The sequence below is a fragment of the Rhinopithecus roxellana genome, chromosome 7 (assembly GCF_007565055.1).
Source record: "Rhinopithecus roxellana isolate Shanxi Qingling chromosome 7, ASM756505v1, whole genome shotgun sequence".
In the NCBI taxonomy this organism is placed as follows: Eukaryota; Metazoa; Chordata; class Mammalia; order Primates; family Cercopithecidae; genus Rhinopithecus; species Rhinopithecus roxellana.
Genome location: NC_044555.1, coordinates 127,381,968 through 127,407,883, shown reverse-complemented (window position 1 = coordinate 127,407,883; position 25,916 = coordinate 127,381,968). Strand labels below are relative to the sequence as shown.

At 38.7% G+C, this 25,916-nt stretch overlaps 1 protein-coding gene across 5 annotated transcripts in view; it reads left to right on the top strand.

Moving 5' to 3' along the window:
• The first annotated feature begins 9,317 nt into the window (after positions 1-9,317).
• The window catches only part of MBNL3 (muscleblind like splicing regulator 3), a 129,596-nt gene continuing 112,997 nt past the window's right edge, over positions 9,318-25,916 (top strand). Inside the window, exon 1 of one of the 5 annotated variants that reach the window (XM_030933919.1) lies at positions 9,318-9,539. The gene's annotated coding sequence lies outside the window, so the exon portion shown is untranslated. Of the gene's footprint in view, positions 9,540-10,316; positions 10,520-25,916 lie in introns of those variants that run through there. The other 4 variants (XM_030933916.1, XM_030933917.1, XM_030933915.1 and 1 more) reach the window with 4 other exon arrangements.

The following is a 25,916-nucleotide window of genomic DNA, read 5'->3' as shown; positions in this document are numbered from 1 at the left end:
CACACAGCTAATAAGTGACAGAGCAGGAGCCAAACCCAGGCAGCTAAGTCTACACTAAGCTACTATACTATGCTGCAAATTTCACAGCTTTTCTATTAGTTTTCCATTTATTGAACAAATAGAGGCAAGAATTCATTTGGGTCCTGTTGTGAAGAATATATGTGATAAGGTCAGTGAAAGTGCCTGGTACAAAGAAGGCACTGGATAAAAAAGCTGTTTTCTCTCTCTCTCTCTCTTTTTTTTCATTTCCTTTCTCTTGAAAACTCAGCTTTCTCCTGGTTCTTAGAATCAATCCTGCCTTGCTATTTTCTTGAGTACTGTATGCTGCCTCTCTGCTCAGATCTCCTATCCTTGATTCTGCAGTGCCCATGACTATGCTCCAGCCACTTTGTATTTTTTTTCCTTTTATTTTGTTAACTGACTTATAACAATTGTAACTATTTCTGGGGTACATAGTGATGTTTCAATACACATATTGTACAGGATCGGATCAGGGTAATTAGCATATTTATCATCTTGAACATTTATCATTTATTTGTGTTGGGGACATTCAGTATCCTCCTTCTAGTTATTTGTGAGTGATTTCTTAGTATGTGTTAAGTTCCCAGCCACAGGTGCCTACCTCACCCTATGTAGCAGGCTAATCTCTAAATTATAGCCCCTTCTAGTCAGTAGTTACTGAGCCGGACCTAGCTGTGTTCCACACAGGACATCCCTGTCCTGTCTTGGGGAGGGATGGGGAGGCATCTGTCTTCTGTAGGCACTTATTCACTCAATAGGTACTTAATACACATCTGTTTATTGTGTGTCTGGCCCTGTGCTAGGTGGTGTATGATACACATGAAAATAGGGAAATGAAAAACAATACAGGACAAAGGGAGTAGGGAAGACAGTAGGGCTGAGGAAGCTCTATGCTCCATCCAGGAGACCGTGCAGCTCCTGGCTTTGCCCAGCTTTAGTCCTCAGAAGCCCTTAGGCTGCCTCCCCATGCTCTTTCCCTCTTCTTTCCCTCCCAGCATCATTTAGCCATCCTTCATCTGCTGGCTTCAGGGTCCAACTCCCAGAAGCTAAGTAATCTGATAAAAGTAATCTCTGCTAAAGTGTTCATCCAGCTAACAGGTTGATGTGTTATTCTTCCCGGGTAATTTGTTCATTTTGAGAGGGGTTTTTTGAAGACATTAAGGCATGATGGCAGGAAATTTTAGGTCTCATTGCAGCCTGAAGAGGAAGAGAGTGCCCCCTCATGACCCAGGCTTTCAGGATTAGCCTCAGTCTGGTTTCTATGGCCGTTTGCAAAATCTTCCTGGTGCCAAAGGCACTTCACTGTCTTATGAACTTTATTATGCCTCAACCAAGTTTTTGGATCAAAGAGAAAATGCATGATCCTCCTGTTTTTTTTTTTTGTTTTGTTTTTTTGTTTTGTTTTTTTGTTTTTTTTTTTTTTTGGAATGCGTTTTCTTGGACCCATGAAGAAAATTCTCCTGATCGCAAGAGAAGCTGAGGAATGGGCTATTTGTACCTGGATAAAAATAGGCAGTACTCATGATCTGGTAGGCAGCATTCTAAGTGCTTAACATATGCAATCTCATTTAATTCCGACCGCAAACCCCATGAAGTAAATACTATCATTATCTCACTTTTTGAACAAAGAACTGAGGCACAGAGAGGGGAAGTAAGTTGTTCAAGGTCACACCGCTACCAAGTGAACACATGAAGTGTGGCTCCAGGATCTACGCCCTTAATCACTATCCTATCTCTATCAGTATCTCAGGTTCAAGTCTCCTTTTCCTTCATAGAATTAGCAGATATATCAGACACAACAATTGGCTCATAGAGAGTCATCATTAAGGCACACACTCTAATCCCATAGCCGGGATATTGCAGCCGTGCCCCGTGTTTGGCAGAGCAGAAACAGGCCACTGACCTGGCACTCTGACCTTGCTCATAGGAGCTTAAGCTACTCTGAGGTTGATATCACCCTCTTCCCTTCTATGCTGCACAAGGTTGACAAGGGACTGCCTCTCAAGCCCTCCTTCTCCCACTCCATTCTATCCCAAAAAAGGAAGGAATGCTCAGCCCTGGGGATTGCTCTGTAGGTTTGACAAAGAACAGCTGAAGTGTGACTAATCCTATTTTCTAAAAGTAAAAGGATGATTCTCCAAACTAACCCTCCAGTATGACTAGAGGTAAGCCAATCTCTTCTCAAGCTAACGTGCACGCTATGCCTCCAAATCTGCAATACCTTCCACATTCTCTCACTAATGGAGCACTTACTGTGTGTCAGGTACTGTGTTAAATGCTTTCAAAACCTTACCATATATTAATCCTACAATATATACTTCAAAAAGACACTAGTATTATCTTCATTTTATTTGTGAGGAAGCTGAGAGAGAATAACTTGCCCAAGGTCACTGTACTACCAATAGCTATTTTTTAGCTTCTTGACCATTCTCTGCATTTGTGCATTGCCATTCAGTTTCATCTCAGGTTCCATGATTAAAGGCACCCATTCATACTGATACTTCGTTCACAGTATCTTGAATGCCAAATACGAGATCATAATTATTGCATCAACATGTCTCATGAGAGTTAAAAGCATGTTTTAGCATAAATAAGAGGTAGATAGTTGAAAACACAAAAATTGGCATAGCAGGGTTTCCTGTACATACACATGTAAATCTTTCATGTTTATGTTCACTGTTCTTCCTGTGATGATAAATCTAATGGAATTATGATATGTAGTATTTTCCACTTGACATAGTTTAGGGCCTTGAAGAAGCTTTTGATTTGGCCTTGCCCATGCATAAACAATTAAAAGACAATTCAATTTGAGTGCCCTTTATAACAGAATTTAAAAATAATGAATTCAGCTCACTTTAAAAATGAACAAAAGCAATGTTTTATTCAACAGATAAAACAAATAAAATACATTCCTGTTCCATATTTTAACCATTCCAAGAACAGAGGCAGAAAAAAAAGCTAAGAAGGATAAAAGGGGGAAAAAAAAGGGGTGATAGCAGAAAAAAAGAAATATAGTTGGAATAGGGAGAAATGAAGAAAGAGACAAAGTGCCAGAAAAAATATTCATAGGAGGTAAAATAACAGATGTTGAGAGATGCAGAGAAACAGAAAAAGAAATGGCACAAGGTGACATAAATAGAAGTAGTTCATTTGAAATAGAGGTCTGATTCTCCCATTGAATTATTTATTTCTCCAATTCAGTAATGTTTTGTTAGACAGAATGCCAAAATAATAAAATAAATAAAACAATATCCCCATTTTATTTTTTTTAAAAGCAAATGAATATGACTGGATGCAATCAAAGTGAAAAATATAATTTTGCATTTTAATCTTTTATTAATATTATTTTATGCAATTTTCTTGGTTTTTATTACAGAATGAGTATATAGTAAATAGTTTAAGCATTCCACTATTTTTTAATATTTAAGTTATTTTAAGGATTATTTTTGTATTCAAACTAAGGTTGCTTTTTTTCTTCATTTGAATTATTGGTTTAGGATAACTTGCAGGATTAGAATCCCTGGGTCCAAGACTATGAACATTTTTATAATTCTTGACTCTTTTTGCAATGCTATTAGCAACTTGAATGAGTCTTTTCTTCCAGAGTCTGTATAGTATTGGGTTTTGTAAACTGTTAGTTTGGGCAGTTGAATTAGTATCAAATGGTGCCTCCTGCTTTGAACTATATATATTTCTTTTAGTGTGATGATGTTCTTTGACCATTTGTCCCTTGGGATCTTGGGGACCTTCTAGATTTGTAGTACTTCTGAACACACTTTGGATGATATTAATTTATCTCTGACATTCCTATCATTTCCACCATTTAATCTCAGTTTTGATCCTGATTTTACATTGTTGTATTATGCTGTACTCTCTGACCAGTCTTTGTAATGTTTTCTATTACTTCAAAACTTTAAAAAATCCCCATAGTTGATTTAAATAGTCTAGTCTCATGGTTAGTCTGTTCCTTCTAGTTTTTAAACTTTTCTTTAAATATTTAAGTTTTTAGCTTATGTAGAAAGAATTGTTATATATGGTAAGAGATAAAAGCTTATGTTAATTCCTCTCCATATCCATGACCAGTTACCCCACGTGAATTTATTAAATAATGAGTGTTTTCCCCATTGTTTAATTATGCTTTGTACATCAAACATTTAATTCTTACACTTACTAGGGCTTTTCCTTGGTCTCGAGGTCCCATTTACTGATTTTTTGATTTGCATCAGAATTCTGCTATTTTAACTAGTGTTAGCTTATAATACATTCTAGTATTTGGGAATTGTTTTAGACTTTTGCTTTTCTAGGACAGTCATATACAATTGTTAATGTATCATTTTTGAGATAATGGATATCTTCATTTGAATTGTCTACATTTATAAATCGACCTGTGAAGAAGTGTCATCTTCCTACTGTTGATCATTACATTCAGAAACACAGTATGACTTTACATTTATTCAAATTTTTCTTTATTTCTGCCATTAAGGTTTTATATTATTTCTTTTTCTCACAACTCTTCTGTATATTGACTTACTTCCAAATATTTTAATGATTTTGCTTTTTATTTTATTTATTTAGAGACAAGGTCTTGCTCTGTTGCTCAGGCTGAAGTGCAGTGTTGCACTCATGGCTCAATGCAGCCTCAAGAACTCTAATAATGGCTAATCTCTTTCAGTTAATTCTGAGGATTTTCTAGGTATACAGCAACATTGTCTAAACATTTTCTATCTTTGATTTTTAGGGTATTGAAAATACTCTGTATGATATTATAATGGTAGATAATGTCATTATACGTTTGTCCAAACTCATAGAATTTTTAACACCAACAGTGAATTCTAATGTAAACTGTTGGTTGAATGATAATTATGTGTCAGTGTAGGCTCATCAATTGGATGTTAGTAATTGGAGAGGTTGTGCATGTGTTGGGGCCAGGCTATATGAGAAATCTCTTCACCTTTCAATTGGACTGTGGACCTAAAACTGATTTTTAAAAATAGTCTTGATTTAAAAATTCTCCAGTTTCTTCCTTTACAATATTTACTTCTATTTTTATATCTTATTGCCAAATCAAAGATTCCTCAGAAACACTAGACTTATAAATGATTAAAACACTTATTTTAGTCCAGCTTTTTGGAAAATAATGTTTTATCAATAGGTAGGTGGTTAGTTCTTTGTTTTTCGAGTATATATTTTTTATTATGTCAGAGACATAGTTCATTATTCCTGATGTTAACTATAAACAGGAGTTAGATTTTATTAAATGCCTTTTTTGGCATTTACTGAGATAATCATATATTTTTCAATATATTGATAGTTGTTGAAATTATCTTTACATTTCTGGGATAAACAATACTTGATCAAGACAAAGTTATTTTAATACATGTCTCTATTGTATTTGTAGAATTTTTGTTAAAATGCCCACATCAATGAGAGGCAGTGTGGCATACTATATGGAGCAAGTGTTTGAGTTTAAATCCAATTGGACCTCATAGCAGCTTTATGCAGTACTGTGCAGTAGTTAAAACATGAGCCCTGTCATCAGAGAAAAATAGTGCAGAATCCTACTTCTGCTACCTAATAACTTTTTTACTTTGGGCAAGCCTCAGTTTTCCTGTTTTTATGGGGACATAAAAATAATTACCTTATAAGGATTGTTATGAGAATTAAATGAGTTAATTTGTGAAAAATACTTAGTATAGTGCCTAGAGTAGTTCTACATTAAATGATTACTGTTAGAATTACCGTATTCCTAAGTGAGACTAGGGCTTGCTTTTCTTTTTTATATCATGCTTCCATTTTTGAATTATTCTTACCTTTTTGTATCATTTTATCTGTATCATTCTTAGCACATTTCCCTCTGAGGGCAATTTTAAGAAATACACTATACTTTTCAATAATCAAAGATAATTTGTATAATATGTTCTTAAAAGGCTTGGAAGAGAATTCACCTTGTAAATCCATCAGGCCCAGGTGCGCTTTGAAGGATTTTTAAAAATATATTTGTCCTGTTTTCTTCTGTATATATTAGAATATGTCCAAATAATTCTGACAATTTTGTCCATGTGAAAAATAAACACTGAGTTTCAGAAATTTTCTTTGCAACCTGAGAATTGTTGATCAATTTGTTATCTATGCTTGCAATTGTTTCTGCACTCAACTAGTTACTAAACTGCCTTATAGTTTCTTCTGTAAGAATACAGTCTATAACATTTTACAGAGGGGTTACCTTGGAAGCCAACATTTACTTGATTGTTTAAACCTTTATCCCATTTATTTAGTAGGAACCTTTGTGTTGAACCCCAAAGTCCAAATTACCAACTCTGAATGAAAAAGACTCTTCAAGAATGAATGAATAATCAGTGTCTTTAGCTCCTGGACCACCCTTAAATGGCCAGAGGCTTCTCTATGGAATTACCACAAATACTGCTGTGGGCTGGAGCCTGTGGAGCCATCGCTAGAATACAGCAGTAGCAAATAATACTATTGTTGATAGGCCAGTGAGAATAATTACACAAGTTCAAAACAGAAAAGAGATGTTTGACCTTTTGTCCATAGCACGGCCTTGCCCATATGTCCAATAGTACACGTTGACTGTCTGTTTCAAAGAATGATGCATGAGCTATGTGGCTTAGCAGAGGAGTAAAAGGATAATTCTGATAGAATATGTTGAAAGTTCAAAAACTTCTCAAGACTCTGGTTCACTGATATACGCATGAGTTTAACTTTTCACCTATCCGATATCTTTAAAAACACAGCAACATTTGTTTGGTGGTGGAGTACAATAATCCTTTTATTAAACCATTACATAACTTTTACAATTCTTTCCTGCATCAAAGTTAATTATATTTATTGGAAGAACATGCTACTTGAGAGGTTACTACATCCTTACCCAGAATCCTAGCCTTAACATTTATGTAAGTGTCCATCTCAAGCGTTAAGACCTAGTTAGAGCAGAGAAAGCACGTCCCCTAGGTTTGTTGAAACATTTGCTTACACACCTGCATTTGACTGGCTAGGAGAGAAGGACGGGACTACTTCTTTCTTCTTCTTCTTTTTCTTCTTTTTCTTCCTTCTTCCTTCTTCTTCTTCAGCCAGGGACTTAATTTTTCAATCCGAGTTGCAAGACACTGACTTTTGAAGATCCATCAGGATAGCCGTTCTCAGATGATCTCAAAACGCAATGGGGGAACAGGGATATGTATTCCGAGCCTACAATGCACATACATTATTGTAAGAATTCATCTTGCGTATCAGTCACTACACAACCCTATTTTTCTTGGGTCATGCCACCAATTATGCCTAAAGAGGAGAACAGAAGAGAAAATGTTGGCTAGCTCTAACCACTCTACGAAAATGGAAAAGTAATTCCAAGGTGAGTCCCCCCCAGAGAGCAAATGGGCCTTTTTAAAATGCTGAGGGGAGGGACTAGCAATTTCTTAGGGCCTTTGACAACATTCCCCAGTGGCCTAGTGGCATGGAAATTTGCCTAGCTTCATTTGTGGAGGTCACGCCACCCTGGATAAAAGAAAGGCAGTTTACCAGGCTAAAATTTGTTTATAAGGTTTCTTTCCCCTCCAGTATGGGAAAGAAAACAATAAAGTATCATCTGCAATTTTCACTGGCCAGAAATTAAAAGCAACAGACAATGTTGAAGCTATAGTATCCCAAGAAATAGCAAATTGACCTATTTATGCCTTAAATTTAAGATAAAACAATTATTTCAGCAATTCAGTAAGATTGAGCCAGTTTTTGTGTTATTAGCAAAACCCCGAATGTCCCACAGGAGATGTGGCTTGCAATGGTGGACAGAGGTAAGAGAACGGGTGTTGACCCAAGTTATGTTTAATATAAAGACTCCTTTGTTGACTCGCTGTGATAACAGTTCCTCATTTGTTAGATCATTGGGTATAAAGTTATGTAATTCAGCCATGCCCTTCTCTCTAGCTGAGTGTGGTAGCCAACACTGCCTACTTTTTGCTGTGGTAGATCTTGGACGGCCAAAGTCACTTCCTGTATGTCAGACACATTTGACTTTTACAAGTTCAGGCAATTCGGCAAATTTGAAGGAAGGTGGGAAGAGGTGGTTAGGAATTAGAGTCTTTCCCCCCTTTTCTCAAATAACTGGAAACTCCTACTCTCTTGACTCATGCTAGGTTTCTACCCAGAATAACAAAGTATCGGACACCATCCCTGCGCATTGTCCCAATGACTTTCACAATACTTGCCAAACACCATCGGGTATTTTCTCAATTATTTGAAGGGTAGTTTGTACCCAGTCTTCTCCTCCCAACCATTACCACCCTACTCTATTATCTTGCACTTAACAAACAGATTGATTTCTTGCCTAAAATTAGCTGGAGAATTCTATTTGGATCAGTCCATCAGAATTAAAAAGTATAATTAGCCTGAGAATTCACTCCACTTTTCAACCTAACTGCTGCTTAAATATCTCCTGCAATGTTTTGCACTTTGTGCAGAGCATGTAGAACTCTGTCTCTGGGTGAAGCAGTTGATTACAGGAAAGCAGCCATGAATTGCTATGAGCTTGTCACTGACGATCCTGCATATGTGTGCGTTATCAACTACAATTGTCTTCGTAAAATTAAATAAAAGCACGCATTTATTATTGTGGGGCTCCAATTACGGGACAGCTGGTGCTCCTATTACACTTGCATTAAATCGAAACTTGTAATTTCCCTGTGCAGATGCACACTTTTTAATCAAGATATAAAACTGCATTTGCTTTGTCCATTTTCCAAAGTATCTGGAACCTTACCTCAGGTTTCCTCTTATCCTGCAAACTCCGTGGAAGAAGGGGAACAGATTGCACTGATCAGCATTTCCCTGCCTGAAATTCTTAGAGGGAAATAAAGGATTGGGGCATTTATGAAAGATAAAACCCCCAATAAGGCAGCTGGTGAGTATGAATGTATTTATTTAGCCTGTAGTGAGTGGACATATTTATCGACTAAGATCAATTTTGAAAGGACCCATTTCGCCTCTCACCTGTCTGGGAAGTGTCTATGAGCGTCCCGCTGTGAACCACCCTGCCTTTCTCACTGGTACTTCAGTTCCTGAAGCGCCAGAAACTTTGCACCCCCACCCCACCCCCGCCTCTGGGGATATGTGCCTGCTCCGTTTGTTTTCGCTTTTGTAAAATCTGAGCGTTATGATTTGTCCCCCTTTCCCTTCCTAATGAAATGACAAAGGGTCTGTGCAGCGGGGGCTGGGCCGCTGGGTTTGGGGGCGAGGCGCCACACCCCCTGAGAATAAAGCCCGCGCTGCGCTCTCGGAGAACCAGGCACGAGTGAGCGAACCACACAAAGAATATATTTCGCGACGAAACAGCGCCCTACAGGAAGAAAGTGCCCGCACTCCGAGCGTGAGCCGGAGCGCGACTTTTTGGCGCTCTTTGGGAGCAGCGAGAGGGAGGCGGAGGCCAGAGAGTCCGGGGTCGGCGCGGGAGCCGGGGCGGCCCGTGGCCAAATTCCCGTCTGTCCCACAGCGGCGCGCGGAGCCAGGTGAGGTTGGCGGCAGCACTGGTGACGCGGGGTGCGCCGCGCTACCTGGCCGGGCGGGGCGGGGCCCGGTGGCCGCGTGCGCCGCTTCCGAGTCTGGCGCTCCGGATGCCCGCGCGCGGCTCCGCTGGCCAGCGGAGTTTCGCGGGAGTTTCCGTTTTGGCGCCTAAAGCCCCTCGCCGGCGCCGTTTCCCTCCGCGTGCCGCGTGTGTCCGGAGCTGGACGCACGGAGCCGCGGCCCTGGCCCGGGCTGCCCGGGATCGGCGGGGCTGCGCAAGGGGACGTCTGGCGTCCGGCGAAGGGCACTGGCCCGGGAGGAGGGCACGCCTTTGGCAAAGGCCGGGCGGGGTTGGGACCAGGTTGCTATGGTGGCTGCGAGCCCGGGCGGGAGCCCCACGCCCGGCCTCCGCGAGGGAGCTGGGGCGCTCCGAGGTGTGCTCCGAGTGGACTGAACCAAGAGCCTGGGAGGAGTGGGGAGGGCCGGTCCGTGGCCTCGTCCCCTCCCCCAACAGCCCTCCGGCCGGCCCCGGGAAGGGACCCCGAGGAGCCCAGAAAAGAAAGTATTCTGGCCCCTGCAATCGAAAGGAGTCTTGCAGAAAGCACCAAGGGGTCAAGGGGGCAGAAGGGAGAGGGGAATCCGTCGCCTCCTCCGAGAGTCCGCGTGCGCCTGTCTGTAGACTTGACACTTTATACCCCAGAGCGGCCGACTTGGAGCCGGGTTGCGAGTCCCAGCCCTTAAGTTCTGGAGGTGGGGCGGGCTTTAATTTGCTTATATCTAATGATTTCAGGAACCTCGCTTTAAAATGGCGGCATTCAATATGCACCCCTGCTAAAGGCTCTCCCGGCACCGGGGCCACCTCGCGCAGCGCTGCTTTTGCTTCTGCCTCTAACAGATGGCATGTGCCGCTGTCGCTGCCGCTGCCCCTGCTGCTGCCGCTGAAAGCAGGGCCCCTTAGCCTCTGGGTTTGCGCTAGCAGCGTAAGGTAAGGCTGGAGATGAACTGGGATTTGTAAGCGAGGCTGCCTTCCTAGGACTCCGAGGAAATAATGCCGTTTACACTTCATTTTACAAAATAGCAAATAGAAGGAAAAGTCATCCTGCAACTTTGTTGCGATTTTAGAGCTTTGACCATTTTCCTCCTCCTTTCCTCCTCCTGTTTCTTCTTTTTCTTCCTCCTCCTCTTCTCTTCCTCCCCTTCCTTCCTTCTTTTTTTTCTGCTTTCTTCTATCTTTTTAATTTAAAGGAACTTCTTTCATGGCATATCATCAGCAAATGCTTTTTAACAACTAATTTCCCCATTTTCACGCGATATCGTGAGCAGTGCCACAGCTTCCTTGCAGAACCTTGTCTCTTCCTGCCCTGAGTCAACATATTTGGGCAGCTCGCTTTTACTACTGGGGTTTGAAGGACATGAGAGTAGATTTTAGGAGACTATTAAAAAGGGAACTTTAGTTTTTAACACTCACACAATAAGCTTTTATGGTAAGAAAACGAAATTAAACCCAGACAAGTAATGAAAGTTGACATTTAAGTGATTCATTGTTGTAGTTTCGTAATTAGGGTAATAGACCTACTGTGTGTTTTTCTGAGCACTCTTAGATAGCTGGCTAGCTAGCTAGATGACAGATAAAACAGAAAAATGAATTGTGGCTCTAATTCAAGTAATATGTTTTAAAAGTTATTTTTTCCTAGATGTTCTTACATCGTTGGTAAATTGAGCTGGGATCCCCACAGCCTCTCCGTCTTCGTGGGTAGACTTCATGGGAAAGAATCAATTAAAACAAAACTTGCAAGATTTAATTTTGAAATGATTGGTACATTTTTATTAAGCGGACTCCCTGCTTTAGTGAATAAACGTTTGGGTGATTACTGATATAATGTTTGGGAAACATTGTTGGTATGTGGGAATGACTAAACATCCATGCTTGATACAATTGATCTGAATTTTGTTTTGTTTTGTTTCCCCCTCCAATGAAAGGTAAATAGACAATGAGGCTTCTCAGGCACCTTGGATTTTTCCTGATTATATTCTGATTTTCTCCTTGGCCCATGAAAATCTAGTCCTGAATAACTACTTTTTAAAGTAATTTTTAACTTCTTTCTAATGTGCGATACTTTTGGGGAATGCTTTCATATTTACCAACACTTCTTCAAATATAACCTAAAATGGGCTTCTGCCCACAGCTTAGCTGATAATATTCTATCTCTGTTCACTTCTTACTTCTCCCAAAGTAGAAGAAACTACTTGGTTGGCAGACACTCGGCTACTAAATTTAGCAAGTGTGTGGAAAGGGAGAAAAATATTGTTTTGCACTTATTAAAGCATGGTGCAGTTTTCTGCCCAGGTGCTGTAGTCTACGTAGAAACAGTCAAACTGTTTACAATGGAATTTACTGTACAACAAATTTTCAGCAATTTTTCATAGTATTCTTGAGAGAAGTATGTGGGCAATTCATTGCTTCATGTCTAGAATGAGAGTTCCTGCAGGTACAGCAATAAACACTTGCATTTTGGTAAAGGGAGGATGAGAAAAAGCAACTTCTCCCATTTTTAGTGGTTATGGACTTAGATCCCAGTTCAGTACTGTTTGCTTCCGGATGCGCTGCCTTGCTGCTAAAAGACTTCGGACCAAATGCATCCTTAAAAAAAAAAAAAAAAAAAAAAAAAAAAAAAAAAAAAAAAAGTAAAAATACTAAACCTTGAGGCTAGAATAGATAAGCTAAACTGGTGTCAGAGAAATTAGGAGGAAATTTTGCCAGTTAACACTCTGCTGCCTCATACAGTGATGAGATTGGAGACTTTATATGAAACCATAAGTGAAAGAGTTTGTTTAAAAAAATGTTTTGAGAGATAATTGATATAGTGCTGGGCTAGAGGTGGTGACTGCATGTTTTGCTCTACTTCTAAGAGCTACTTCATTTCTCTAATTTCCTTTGCTACTTTAAGCAATTGTAATGACTCCCAGGACTATTATAAAGTACCTTTTTTTCTCAACTGTCCACTTCAGGCATTTCACAACAGCTGCTTTTTATGATTATGAGCTGGTAGCAAAGTACCTTTGGTATTCTCTTGCACCTACCCTCTACCTAAATAATGCTTTGCACAAACTAGGTGCTTAATAAATGTTACATTAAAAAGAAAAATGAATAGCTTATAAACTCACAGTGGAATGGATTTTGGGTACAGCTTTTAATTTAAACGGAAGGCATTTTTGTGCACTTACAAGAACCTAAACATTCAAAGAAGATTAGAATGTACATTCCCCTAGTTGTCTGTATTGTATTTGCTTCTAAAGGGTTCTCTTGCCTCTCATTGTACTTCCAGGCACTTGCATGCTTCATGCTTTTGACCAGTAGGTGTATTATTATCTCTCCAGCTTCACTGTGATACTTCCCAGTAATCACAGCAGCTTGGGAATAAAAAAGGTTTTGTCTTTTGAGTGACTGTATAGTACCACACATGCTGGAACAGTGACAGTCTCTTGACTGTTGTGCAGATGTTGACAGTATAGTTTAGTATAGTTTTGTTCTCCACCCAGCTGCCTTTATGTGTGAGGGAGGAGGGGAGGGAATGGTGTGAGAAGCTCTAAAATGATGAAGATTTCTATTGATAACATTTTACTTTTATTCTGCTTATAGTACAATAAATTCAGGAAGGTGGCAGACTTTTTCTGTTTTCAAATAAATAATGTTGCCTGATAGGCTTACAAACAGATTGGGGCATAGCTGACAGTACATAAGTTATAGTACATTTTTGACAAGTAATTTCATCCTGTAATTAAAGTTAGACAATTGTCACTGCCATGTTAACGCTATCAAGTGTCTGTAAGAGCATGAAGGCTACACTCACCTTTACTTCATCAAGGTTCTTCTATGCTGTTGAGTTTTCTTGTGCCATTGTCTACTAGGCAGAACAGATGGATTATTCCTCATTCAAATGTATGTGATATCAAGAAATGGAAATCAGAAGTTGTGTTTGTGGGATTTTTCTGCCTTTCTCTAGGAGAGATATAGCTCTCACTTCAAATATAGAAAGAAACCCGAGCCTCGGCTAAAATGAGATGGACACTTTTCCTGAAAGAGAAGAAACTGTGTCTGGGAGCAAGTTGTTTAACTGCCAATTAACCAACCAGTAAACAAACATAAATTATGACTGAAAGAAAGCAATTAGATCTTTAATAATGTGAGCTTTTAGGTCTTAAGGATACCAGATGGTTCCATGACATTCTGTTCTTCCTAAATGGTTATCTATTGCCTCAAGATAGCCAAATTACAGTGTTGGAAAGGCAACTTTGAGAATTAGGATAAATAAGGTATCAGTTGTCTTATTGTATATTAATAACATCCACATGACCTGAAAGGGATAACAAAATATTTTTTTCAGATCATTCTAGTAAAAATGCATTATTAACTCATCATTTAGATCTGCTTGGTATTAGATTGAGTGACATTGTTTTTAAAAGATTGCTGGGGAAAACAATACAATCTGAGAAGTAGGACCTTACCATTTTTATTTGAGAAATAACAGGACTTCCAAATTGCCTGGGCACACAAACACGTACGTGAGTGTGCAAATTAGTGGTCAGTTCAAAACAATGTATACAGATGTGCATTGCGTTCTCACTGGAAGATTACAGAAAATACCTATTTTTTTTAAATTTTTTATTATACTTTAAGTTCTAGGGTACATGTGCATAACGTGCAGGTTTGTTACATATGTATATTTGTGCCATGTTGGTGTGCTGCACCCATCAACTCGTCAGCACCCATCAATTCATCATTTATATCATGTATAACTCCCCAATGCAATCCCTCCCCCCTCCCCCCTCCCCATGATAGGCCCCAGTGTGTGATGTTCCCCTTCCCGAGTCCAAGTGATCTCATTGTTCAGTTCCCACCTATGAGTGAGAACATGCGGTGTTTGGTTTTCTGTTCTTGTGATAGTTTGCTAAGAATGATGGTTTCCAGCTGCATCCATGTCCCTACAAAGGACGCAAACTCATCCTTTTTTATGGCTGCATAGTATTCCATGGTGTATATGTGCCACAGAAAATACCTATTTTTACAGCATTCCTTCAATTCTAAGAATGAAAGAAAAAAGGTTCACTGTAAACTATAGTAAATATTTGATATAGTGATGTCTCTCTGAGGCTCAGGAAAAGAGCCAGGGCTCTGAATGTTCAACTCCAGGCAGTTAACTTTCAGAAGAAAAAAAAAAAAAAGATGTTTTGCTCAGAACTCAAGAGGAAGCAAGAATAAAAGGAGGCTTGATTTAAATGTGTGTGTGTGTGTGTGTGTGTGTGTGTGTCCTCCCTTTGTATGTATATGGTGATTTTCTAGAAGCCCAAGCATAGGACTCAATTTGACATGCTTCCTGAAATATTATGTTGACTCTCAAGTTTTACTTGCATCAACATTAAGTTGGCTCATGAGGAAAAGAAATGATTTGTTTTCTGATTTGAGGCAGGAGTTTGTTTTGTGCCCGGTGAGTGAACTTGAAGGGCTTAGAAAGAAAGGGCCTCCCATTGAGAAAAGGCAACCTGGACAGAAATGCAGGAGGTTGGCAGTAGAGACCAGAAGTCATTTGATCTCTTTAAGCCATGGGAGCATCCTGGAGTCTGATAGTTGGCTGGATTTTGTTTTCAATTTAGGATCGTTCAAATTAGCTTAAAATTGTCCACATTGGATTCTTTGAATCCTGAGCTTCTTGGCATTGCCTTCAACTGGTGTGGAAAATTGAGAAAGGTTTCTTCAGGCTTACTCAGGTTTCCTTGAATGTACCAGTAACTATTCATTAAGCAGAGGTTATTGGGTCTCTTTACCTCATATCCCTAATGCCTGGTAAATAGTAGGTTCTCAGTAAAAGTTTGTTAAATAAACGAAAGACTAGATTAATCTTTCTAACTTGTTTTTGCATGTTATGAACATTCTTCCTTATAGCATTATTTCTGTTTTTTATTGACAAAAGAAAAATCAACACCAATAAGCAGACTGAACACTAGATTGAATGACTGTTCTGTTAGAGGCCACAGTAGCAACTCAAGTCCAGGAAGGTGCAAGCAATGCAGGTTTAGGGCTGAGACCTTGAGGACTGGCCTGAAAGCCAGCTGCTACTTTTCTTTCACCTGTAGTTGCATTTAGAATACCTCCCCCACATCCCAGGGATATCAGTCTTCATTACAAAGAAATGTTTACATAGAAACAGTTCTTTAACTGTTTCACCAGATTAAAAATAAGAAAAAAAAAAATAAGAAATACTGTGACTCTGATGCCTCCCGTCATGTATAGTTTAGGAAGTGATGAAGTTACAGACAAAATCCAAAAAGGACACTGGGAGCTGTCTCATTTTCAGTCAGATGTTGATTGCCCATTTAGAGGCTGGATTTGCATAGGTTTTTACTTACCAAGATACAGGTATGAATAGTGCCTCTTTTTATTGTGTCCAGAAAGCAAAGTCCACACAGTAGAAGAGACAAGAGCTGTCATTTCAGATCCACCACAATCATCTTTTGTGCCCAGAGGATAATCAGTCTTTAGGTTCAGCGCTTGCAATTTCTCCTTATGTGGCAGTACAAAATAACCAAACAACAGGTTGTGTTGGAGAGTGGCGTGGGAGGGGTGGTCTATTAGCAAAATGAGAGAGTGAAAGAGCCAGAGAGCTTGCATTTCACCTTTTGTTTTGTAGTACTCAGCTTCTACGCGGGAAAGCAAAACAACACAAAACAAAAGCACGCTGTAGAATATTAACTGGACATATATCTCATGAAATAATTCCTTACTTAATTTACCAATAGGGAAAATGAGATTGTCACAATATATAATATTAAGGTGGTTGCTTTAAGGTTGGATTCATATACTATACACTGGTTTTTCTGAATTCCATTTAAAATATGTAATGACAAATTCAACAAGACCCATGGCACAGAGGTGGGGGATCACATTTAACCTCAGTACCCAAGTGAAGAGTTTGTATTCGTCCTCTGAAAAGTAGGCGCTTGATAATGGCCCAGTTGGGGGTGCTATTTTGTTGAAGGGTACATTGATATTTTTAAAATTGTTTGCTGTCTGTGATCCATGAGGATCCCGAAGAAAGAATGGGGGCATTTCTTTCAGAAGTGATTTTGAGAAAATGTTAAACTCCCAACTCCTTTATGTCAGCATTTTCCCCCAAGTAATTGGACATGAAGAAAAACCTTATTAGCTCACCCAGATACATGAAGTGAAACATAGTACATGTTATAGAGTTACATTTTATATTTAAGGACTTCCAAATAAAATAATTAGGGAGGGACTGGGGTACTATGCCTGTGTAATCTGATATGTTTCATGAATGCCTATAGCAGCAGCCTCAGCTGCAGACAGAGGCTGTGTCAATATGCATTCTGTTGGCTTTCTGAAGTCAGGGTCAAGGCCAGACTCAGATTGGCAGGCTCCCCAAGGGAGGCCCTTTTTTGAGAAAGACCTTGGATTTTGGCGGGACTTTTTTGTGATGTACTTTATGTGTTTACATTTGTTAAATTAACATTGTAATGCAAATGAAAATATAGGGTCAAAATACATAGCCTGAACTGGAGATAGTTTTAAACATCTGCATCTGAGGCAATTTGTGAATTTGAGGCCTTAGGTAAATGGTCATCACGACATTTAGTCATCATGATATCAGAACCAGGGGAGACCAGTATGAGCAGTGAAGGGCTTTATGTCCGCCTCTAAACTTCAGTTCAGGGTATGTCCCACTCACCACGGAAGATGAGTTGAAAATCAGTGTCACCCATCTAAATGAGGAGGAAGGGCTAAAACCTGTGGATTGACCAGAGGGAGGGTCTGGGAGTTCTTTTTACAAATTTATATGTATATTTTAAATTGACAATAATTGTAATATTTATGGAGTAGAGTGTGATATTTCAATACATGCATACAATGTGTAATGATCAAATCAGTATTTAGCATATCCATCACCTCAAACGTTTGTCATTTCTTTGTGTTGGGAACTTTCAAAATCCTCTCTTCTAGCTATTTGAAAACATAAACTAAATTGTTGTTATCGTCACCCCACAGTGCTATAAAACACTACAGTTTATTCCTCCTATGTAGCTATAGTTTTGTGTCCATTAACCAGCCTTTGGATATTCCCCCACCCCCACCCTTCCCAGGCTCTAGTTACCAATGTTTTACTCACTGCTTCTATGAGATCAACTCTTTCAGCTTCCACATATGAGTGAGAACATGCAGTATTTGTATTTCTGTGCCTGGTTTATTTCATGTAACATGATGTCCTCTAGGTTCATCCATGTTTTGGTGGGACTTTTGACTGACTCGCAAGTTGCCCCTCTTCCCCATGTTTAATAACCTGGTTTTGCTGGGGAATTCATGTATATACACTGAGATTCAGTGCAGCAACAATACCAGGGCAGAATGCTTTTGCTTTGTTACCGAAACTCCCCCTCCAAAGCTCTTTTGTGATTGAAAAGCTGATAGGCTAAAAAGATGTGTCCTAAGGTTTGGCATTTCACAGTGCTGAAAAAAAGACGGGACTGCCTCCGTATTTTGTGAAGAGTGTGATCATCATCATCATCACATCATCATAAAAGGATCTAAAATGTGATTTGATTTAGAGATCTCATACATGCACATACTTTGAACTTGCACAAGTAATTTTGTGGGATGATGATGATGATGATGATGATGAGAGAAACCTCTAAGAAGCTAGTTTTCTGGGATATAGTAGTTTCCAGCTCTGTCACTTACTAATCAGGCATATGAAAATTGTGGTTCTGAATATTTATCCTAAATTAACAGGAAACAGGCAACCTAAGATCTGATTTTAAATGCTTTTACAAATATGGGCTTTTATTCCAATATTCATTAAAATGCAGTGGTTCAAGTGACTGAATCTGTAACCTGTGTTAAGTGAATGTTTTTTGGAGAAAAGTTACATTTTTCACTTTCAAGCCTAGATCATATAATAGGCCTCCTTGTTGCCTTGTGTCTATCCCCAAAGAAATCTCTGTAATATTTTTAGCCATCTAAGAAAACAGTTCAGACAGAGGCACTCAGAAACGGTGACAAGCAATGACAGGAAATGCTGGTTGCACTGGGCTCCTTCATAACTTAGTGAGGCCACAGCTGGCTGATTTGCTTTTAACTTCCTGTTTGGGGGCTATTTGAGTCAAAAGTAGCTGTGTTTTCCATATAGAGTTTTTTTTTTCTTTATTCTGTAAGGCCACAATAAATCTGTCACTGGGCTGCATGTTTTGTATATTTTATGAACTGTATCATGTGGTTTGAGTTTAATTTGGAAGGCAGTGCTTTTACAATCAAGGTCCCTCCCCCCCCACACGTGCAGCTTTGTGGTCTGGGATTGCATGGGCCTTCGAAAGTTTATGGCTTTATTTACACAATAGTGATTGCTGAGGAGGGCATTTCCTGCCAGCTAATGACTGGTTGGAAGGACCAACAGTCCAAATCCACGGAGAGAGGACCATTCATTAAATGCCAGGAAGCGACCAGGCTGCTTTTCTCATGAAGTAGTGGGGAGAAAGTGAAACCACATTCTGCCCTTTGAAGAGCCCAGAGCACCATGGGCAGAGCTGGGTATGGATGTGGTGCCTCCTCATCCATATGGAGAATGGAGCTGCTTTTCGTAACAGGGATGAACTACTTATTTCCCATAGGTTGCCAAATTGGGCCTTCGATGGGAGGGCATTTCCTATAGGTAGATGGTCCAATAGAGACTGGCCAAATAAAGTTGAAGGCCCTGAACTTGCCATTAACGTCTGCCAGATAATTCTTAACTCAGAGCTGTTACAGGTACTTGAAAAACCTTTAAGATCACATGATTGAGTTTCCTAATTGGTTGAATAACTGATCATTAGTAAAGTGGACAAAAACTTGGAAAGGAATGGAAAGAACGGTTTGTTTTCAAGGTCAGTTTAGCAGGTTACAGCTATTTTACTTTGATCTCCTAATATAATGAAGGTAAATAATATACATAAAGAGTGCTTTGCCTTTTGTGGAAGTACCATTGAGAGCTGTAATAGTGATCATTTAACCCATGACATTTCCAGGAAACAGTTTTGTCCTCAGTATAATTCTTGCCTGCTATAAAGCAGCTGAGGTGTGAAGAGTTTGGCATTGATTTAGAGCAAAAACAGAATAAGATCGAGGCTGGGTTCACATCCAGGAATCCCTGACTTCCTGGCCTGCCCTTCACTCCCTTAGCTTCCTAAGCCTTCAATTTGCCAAAAAGTTAAATGTTTATAAAAGACAAACATCTGTTCTGAGTTCTTTGGTAGGTACCTCCATATAAAGGAGGCTGTGTGACAGGCCTCCCCCACCCCCACAACTCCTCCGACTCCACGACTTGGCTTGGTCCTTTACCTTGAAATTTAAATTTCTTTCATATCTTCCAAATTTGATGGGGGGATGGCAGGGGTGGGCTGAATCTCTGAAATAGAGGCAATCATTGATGGCCAGACACCTGCATTTCTTCATGGGATTGAGTAATCTGTTACATGCAGAACAAACCAAATATTAAGTTTCATTTTTGAGTCTGGCAAATGTCATTACATGCTTTTTAAATATTTAGTAATCCAGGGATTGCTAGTCATTACCAGTTCACAAAAGTGAAAGGGTTTTCTGAAGTTTAAAATGTTCCACAAATAAACCGTGTAGTCATTACTATTGTTATTAGATGATGCCCAGAGCAGATTTATAAACAAAAAAGTGGCTGATAAATGAAAATATATATATTTCAAAATATGATTTTAATTTTTGAACATTTTTGAGTTTGAATGTTAAGATACACTAAAATTTTGAAAACTCAAATTAAAGACAGTATTCGATTTAGAAACTAGTTTGGACTAAGAACAAATAAAGTTTTTTGTAAGTAGATTGGCCTGAATATTTACACACATTTATAATTAGCAACACAGCTGCATGTATGTATGTATGTATGTATATATTTTTTATTTTTGGAGTTGGAGTCTCACTCTTTCACCCAGGCTAGAGTGCAGTGGTACAATCTCGGCTCACTGCAACCTCTGCCTCCTAGGTTCAAGCGATTCTCCTGCCTCAGCCTCCCAAGTAGCTGGGATTATGGGCGCCCACCACCATACCAGGCTAATTTTTGTATTTTTAGTAGAGATTGGGTTTCACAATGTTGGCCAGGCTGGTCTTGAACTCCTGCCTCAGGTGACCTGCCTGCTTTGGCCTCCCAAAGTGCTGGGATTACAGGCGTGAACCACCATGCCCGGCCTGGACATTATTATTTTGTTTAGCAAAACCTTTTTTTATAGGTAATCTAAAATATATATTTCAAGCTGGTTCAGGTTCAGTTATCACAATCTGAAGTAGTGGTGTCAAAATTAATATAGGTTTACTCTACTGTATTTGGAGCCAACAGCATTACCTTGTGGTATTAGAAAAGCCTATTTATTCTATCATTGTAGTTTTCAAGTGGTAGGCAACAACTCATTAATGCATAATGAAATCCATTTAGTAGGTTGTGACTAGCATTTCTATTAAACAGAATTGCATTAAATAGACAGTAAGAAAATATCAACATGTGTCATGTAGTAAGATTAGATGTTTTGGGGGAGACTTATTTCAAATTCATGCACATATTACTGAGTTAGGATGTAAAGTGTGTTTCTTACTATTTGTTGCTGTCAGAAAGGTTTAAAAGTCAGTATTTTAGTGGATGTTATTTCTGTGTCAGAAATATTTTTCCTCTTTTTTTCTGATGGGAAGATGGTCAAGGGATGCTGAGGGCTTTGGTGATAACATACCTAGTGCTGTTGGTTCAGTACCCTGATAGTTATGTGTCTCTGCTTTTCAAACTGAACAGTAAGATATTGCTATAGATGTGCTATAAGATTTAATGTCCAAGGTATTTTGCAATCCTGAAGGCAGAAACTTTATATATTATGTATTTACTAAGTGGTATTGCTAGAACATTAGGACACTGCAAATAAAACTATCTGGGAACAAAAGCCAAAAAAGGATGTTAAACAACAACAACAACAAAATGACAACTAAAAATCTTGGGACAATTGGGTGTGAGGTGCTTTGAATGGCAAAATAATTATCCAAAAATTTTACATGTTGGAAGAAACTCCAGCTCATTTTACTGAGTTAAATATAAGTTAAAGGGCTCAAAAATTGTTTTTGATTTTCATAAACCAAAAATGGTCACAGCAAGAGAGAATGTATTTGCAAGAACAAAACAAGCTGATTCATAAATAAATATAAATGTTTGTGCTGGAAAAAAACTGCTGGTGTCTATTTTTTCTGCAGTGAACAAAGGCACATTTTAAAATGAATTTTAAAATTGTAGATGAGGCATAAGCTGAAAGTCTGTTAAATATACCTAAAATATTAATGGGAGTGATTACAGAAATAAAGAAGAAAATAGCCACGTAGTCTTCCTATCACTTTTTTTGTACTAATGAGTATTGAGCTTAGTAGTAGGAAAAAGTAAGATGTACTCACATGAACAGATAGGAGATTAACTACTGAATGCAACCCATTAGGAGAATGGAATCATCCTTAGAAGTCTGGCCAATTTGTGCGTATTCCTTAGAATTAAATAATTCTCAGGGGGAGGAAAATATTGCCTTCTGAGGGTACTATTGCATCTCCAGTAGGATCATGAGTTTATCTTCACCTGTAGTTCCCTCCTGCAGTTCCCTCCTGTTGTCATTAAATCTCTTTCTGCCTGGGACATACTAAATTCATTTCCCAAAGGTCTCTTCCTGTGGACATCCTTCAGAGCCTTAAAGCACTGTTGCTTCCTCAACTTTGCGACTTGACATGCAATAAGGCTTTGTAGATATTTAAATGTTAAACTGAAGTTACTGCTCTGAAAATATAATGTCAGCTTTTTATGAGTTAGTGACTAAACTCTGTCATTGTGAGTTTGTATCTCCCTCCTCAGATATAGTGCATTTAAATATTAAGAATAGGAAAAGATTTACACATCTTCTGATTGTGTAATTAGCAATCAGTTTATGACATGAGATGTAAAACAAATTAAGGACCATAATGAAGTGTTACATCATCACCAACAAAACCCGTTATATACATTATTCTGTTTATGATGATAAAAACTAAAAAATGTTGAAGGATGAAATTGCATACACTCTCTGATCCTGGGAGTTAAAAGTTTTAATTCTTCCTTATTCTGATGTTAAAGTTTTTTAGAAAGCAGTAATACATATTTTGGGGGATTATAGGATACCTTTGCCTATAAGCATCTATTTCACTGTAAACATTTATAGAGTAGTATAGAGTCAGTTCAAGAAGGTGTGGGGGGTTTGAGTGTGAGTTATTCAGGATTTTCAGCTGTAACAAGCATGTAGTTGATTGCTTTAGGCAAACAAAATTAGTCTTTGTTTTGGGTGTCAACTACCTTTTTCACGTTAGCCTTCTGGGATTTTTTGTTATGGGATGCTTGACAATAGTGATAAGCAAAAGCTCTGTGAGATGGAGTGCTCAAGCCAACTAAACACCAACTTAGCATTCATTTCATGCAGCATTCTAACTTTCATCAGGCTGTCTGGGAAATATTATGACGTGTTATGTAATATTACATTTGAAACTTTAAGGTATACACGGAACTCAAGACCTTTGACAGTGAGTTTGTTTTGTTTATTGTGAGCGGAAATTTCCTTCAGTAGGCAGAGACTGTCAAGGCAAACTTTCTTGTAGAATGGAGGAGGAGGAAGGAAGGAGAGAAAGAGCTGCACGGTTTCCTAACATTTTGTTTGGGGAATTCCTTATACCATATTCCTCATTTTCATGAAATCCAAAAGAAGGTTGAAATGCTGTATTGCTGTTAGCAGAGTTTTCCCTAAACTAGTAAGTGAGGGAAACCCCTTGTTCCCAAGAATTGCAACCATTAGCACTCTGAGGAAGCCTGCAATGATTTGGACATAAGGAAAACAAAATATATACACCCTCTATGTACTCACAACATTTTTTAAAAAATAAAAATAAATATAATCATGTTGGAAAAAAAAAAACTTGATCATCTCAGATCCAGGAGAGGAGTCCTGGCTCATATTATTCCTCATGTTGAATAATCATTAAAACAGAAGAAAATAAAACCCCTTGAAACGACAGGTTTTTAAAGTGAAAATAAGTAGGGTTTCCTTGGATTCCTATGAGGAGACTCTTGTGAAGCACTCATCCAGACTTCTGAGAGTTTATACTTTTTGCTTTCTAGAGCAGGAAAGACTTAAGAAATAGGAAGTCAGAAAATACAGTAAAAATCTATGGCTTCTGTGCTGTTAAGGGTCCCTTTCTGATTGGCTTGGTGCGAATAATGGTATAGAATTTAACCATGTGAGATGTTAGAGGCCTGAGACTTCCCTTGATACTTCCTTATGCTGGCAGGCCCAGGCAGTTTGACATTGGCTCTTGTAGCACTTGGGTGGCAGGAGAAACAGTGTTTACAACCACCTTCACCTCCAGGAATGTATTATACTTTTAAATCAATCTTAGTATCTGTAGGCAGGAGTTTATATTTAGGAATAAAATTTGAACCCCCATTTTCACACCCAATAAAAACGTCCTGTAATAGGTGTTTATTCAGAGTCAACTGACATTTATTGAACAATTACTGTGTGCCAGATGCTCTGCTAGGTACTTTCATTTTGTTATGACAGTTTTTTTAAGTTCTGAAATACAATTGGTTCTAGCCAGGCAAATACTCTCTTTGGCATCTAGTAGATATCAGGCTAAAAACTGCATCCTCAAGACCCTGCTCACTTTTTATATAAAACACCCCCCCAACACATAATCATTTCTTCTCTGTCTTGCTTCATCATTTGGGGACCATCTAATGGCCCATGGCCTGCCTCTTCCATCCATGAAGATATTTATTTCATTATAAATCAAGCCAACACTAATCTGTTACCCATCTTGATGTAACAAAAGGCTGCTTTCAGTGTTTGATGGACGGTGCTACAGTAGGATAGGAGAAACAGAGGAAGAGGCTTGAGAGGTGGATGAAGAGTGAGGGGTCAGGAGTGTGAAATGATATGGAGTTAAGTGCTAGTGAAAGCCATGTAGAAAAATCTAGAATAACATTGGATTAAGTCTAGAATGCAGAGAAAACAACAGGGCAAGATGTTGGAAGATAATCCCTCACCCCTAGGAGTGGCCAGGGCAACCCAAGTTGAGCAACACCAGAGGATTTTTTTGTTATAGAAGCAAAGGGCAAAGAAAGTCTAGAAGAAGTGAGCAATCAACAAATACCGCAGGAATTATGTAAGTTGAGGCCACTGGTTTTGGCATTGAAAAGGTTGTTGGTGATTTTTGAAAGCCAAGAAGCTGGTGTCCAGTGGGTTGAGGAGTAAATGAAAAGTTGGAAAGTGAAAGTGGTAATGATGACTTTTTTTTCAGATATATGATGATGAAGGATGAGATATGTTGGAACTTAAAAAGGAAATTGCATCAAGGGAAGGAAGGGTTTTGTTATTAGGATAGAGACGACTTAGATGTGCTTACTGGCTGATGAGAAGGAAGCAGAAGAGAATATTGAAAATGTCTGTCAAGCATGGAATATGTTCTGAATGGCTACCCTACTTGCCCAACATCTCTGTTAATATGCACAGTATTAATTGTGCAGTCTGATCAAGTAATTCATGCAGAACTCTGGTGAGCCTGAATTTTGGGTACTCTTTATTCTTTTTGCCTTTAAGGTAGAGGATTAGGGTTGTCATAAAATAACTGGGATAGGTACAACCAAAAACAAAAGAGGAGGAGGGGGAAAGACAGTGGAATTCAGCCAAAATAACAGATAGGATTATTTTTAAATGGCTTCAGAGGCAAGACAGTGCTACTGAAATAGTGAAAATGTGACTGACATTTTTTTACAGCACATGCTCAATGAAAATGAAAGAGAGGGTTGGGGAAATCTATAAAAATGAGAATTCAAATATAACTATAGAGGATATACTTTTACTCTATGATTTGCCTTTACACTAGGATTCAGTGTCTTTCATAAATTTGGAAATTTACCATAGACATTACTTCCCTTATGTTGCATCTGACAACTTCAGTTTTTCATGGATTTTATATTTCAACTTGTAATAATAATAAAAAAAACCTCAGGTCTGGTTCAATTTCCCTCATTTTAATCACCATCCCTATTCTCCCCTCTAGAAGAATATATTTATTTCCTCTTTTCTTAGAAGCTTATGATTATTGGTAGAAAATATCTCTACCTTAAGCTTTGAATTTAATGTCTAGGTTGATTCTAGTCAAACAAAAGGTGATGCTGCTCTGAGGTTCTGCAAATTTCTTTTTACTCTGAAGTGGAAAACGTGGCAAATTTTCTATGCAAATACATTGAAAAACTTAAATCTTTGAAGTT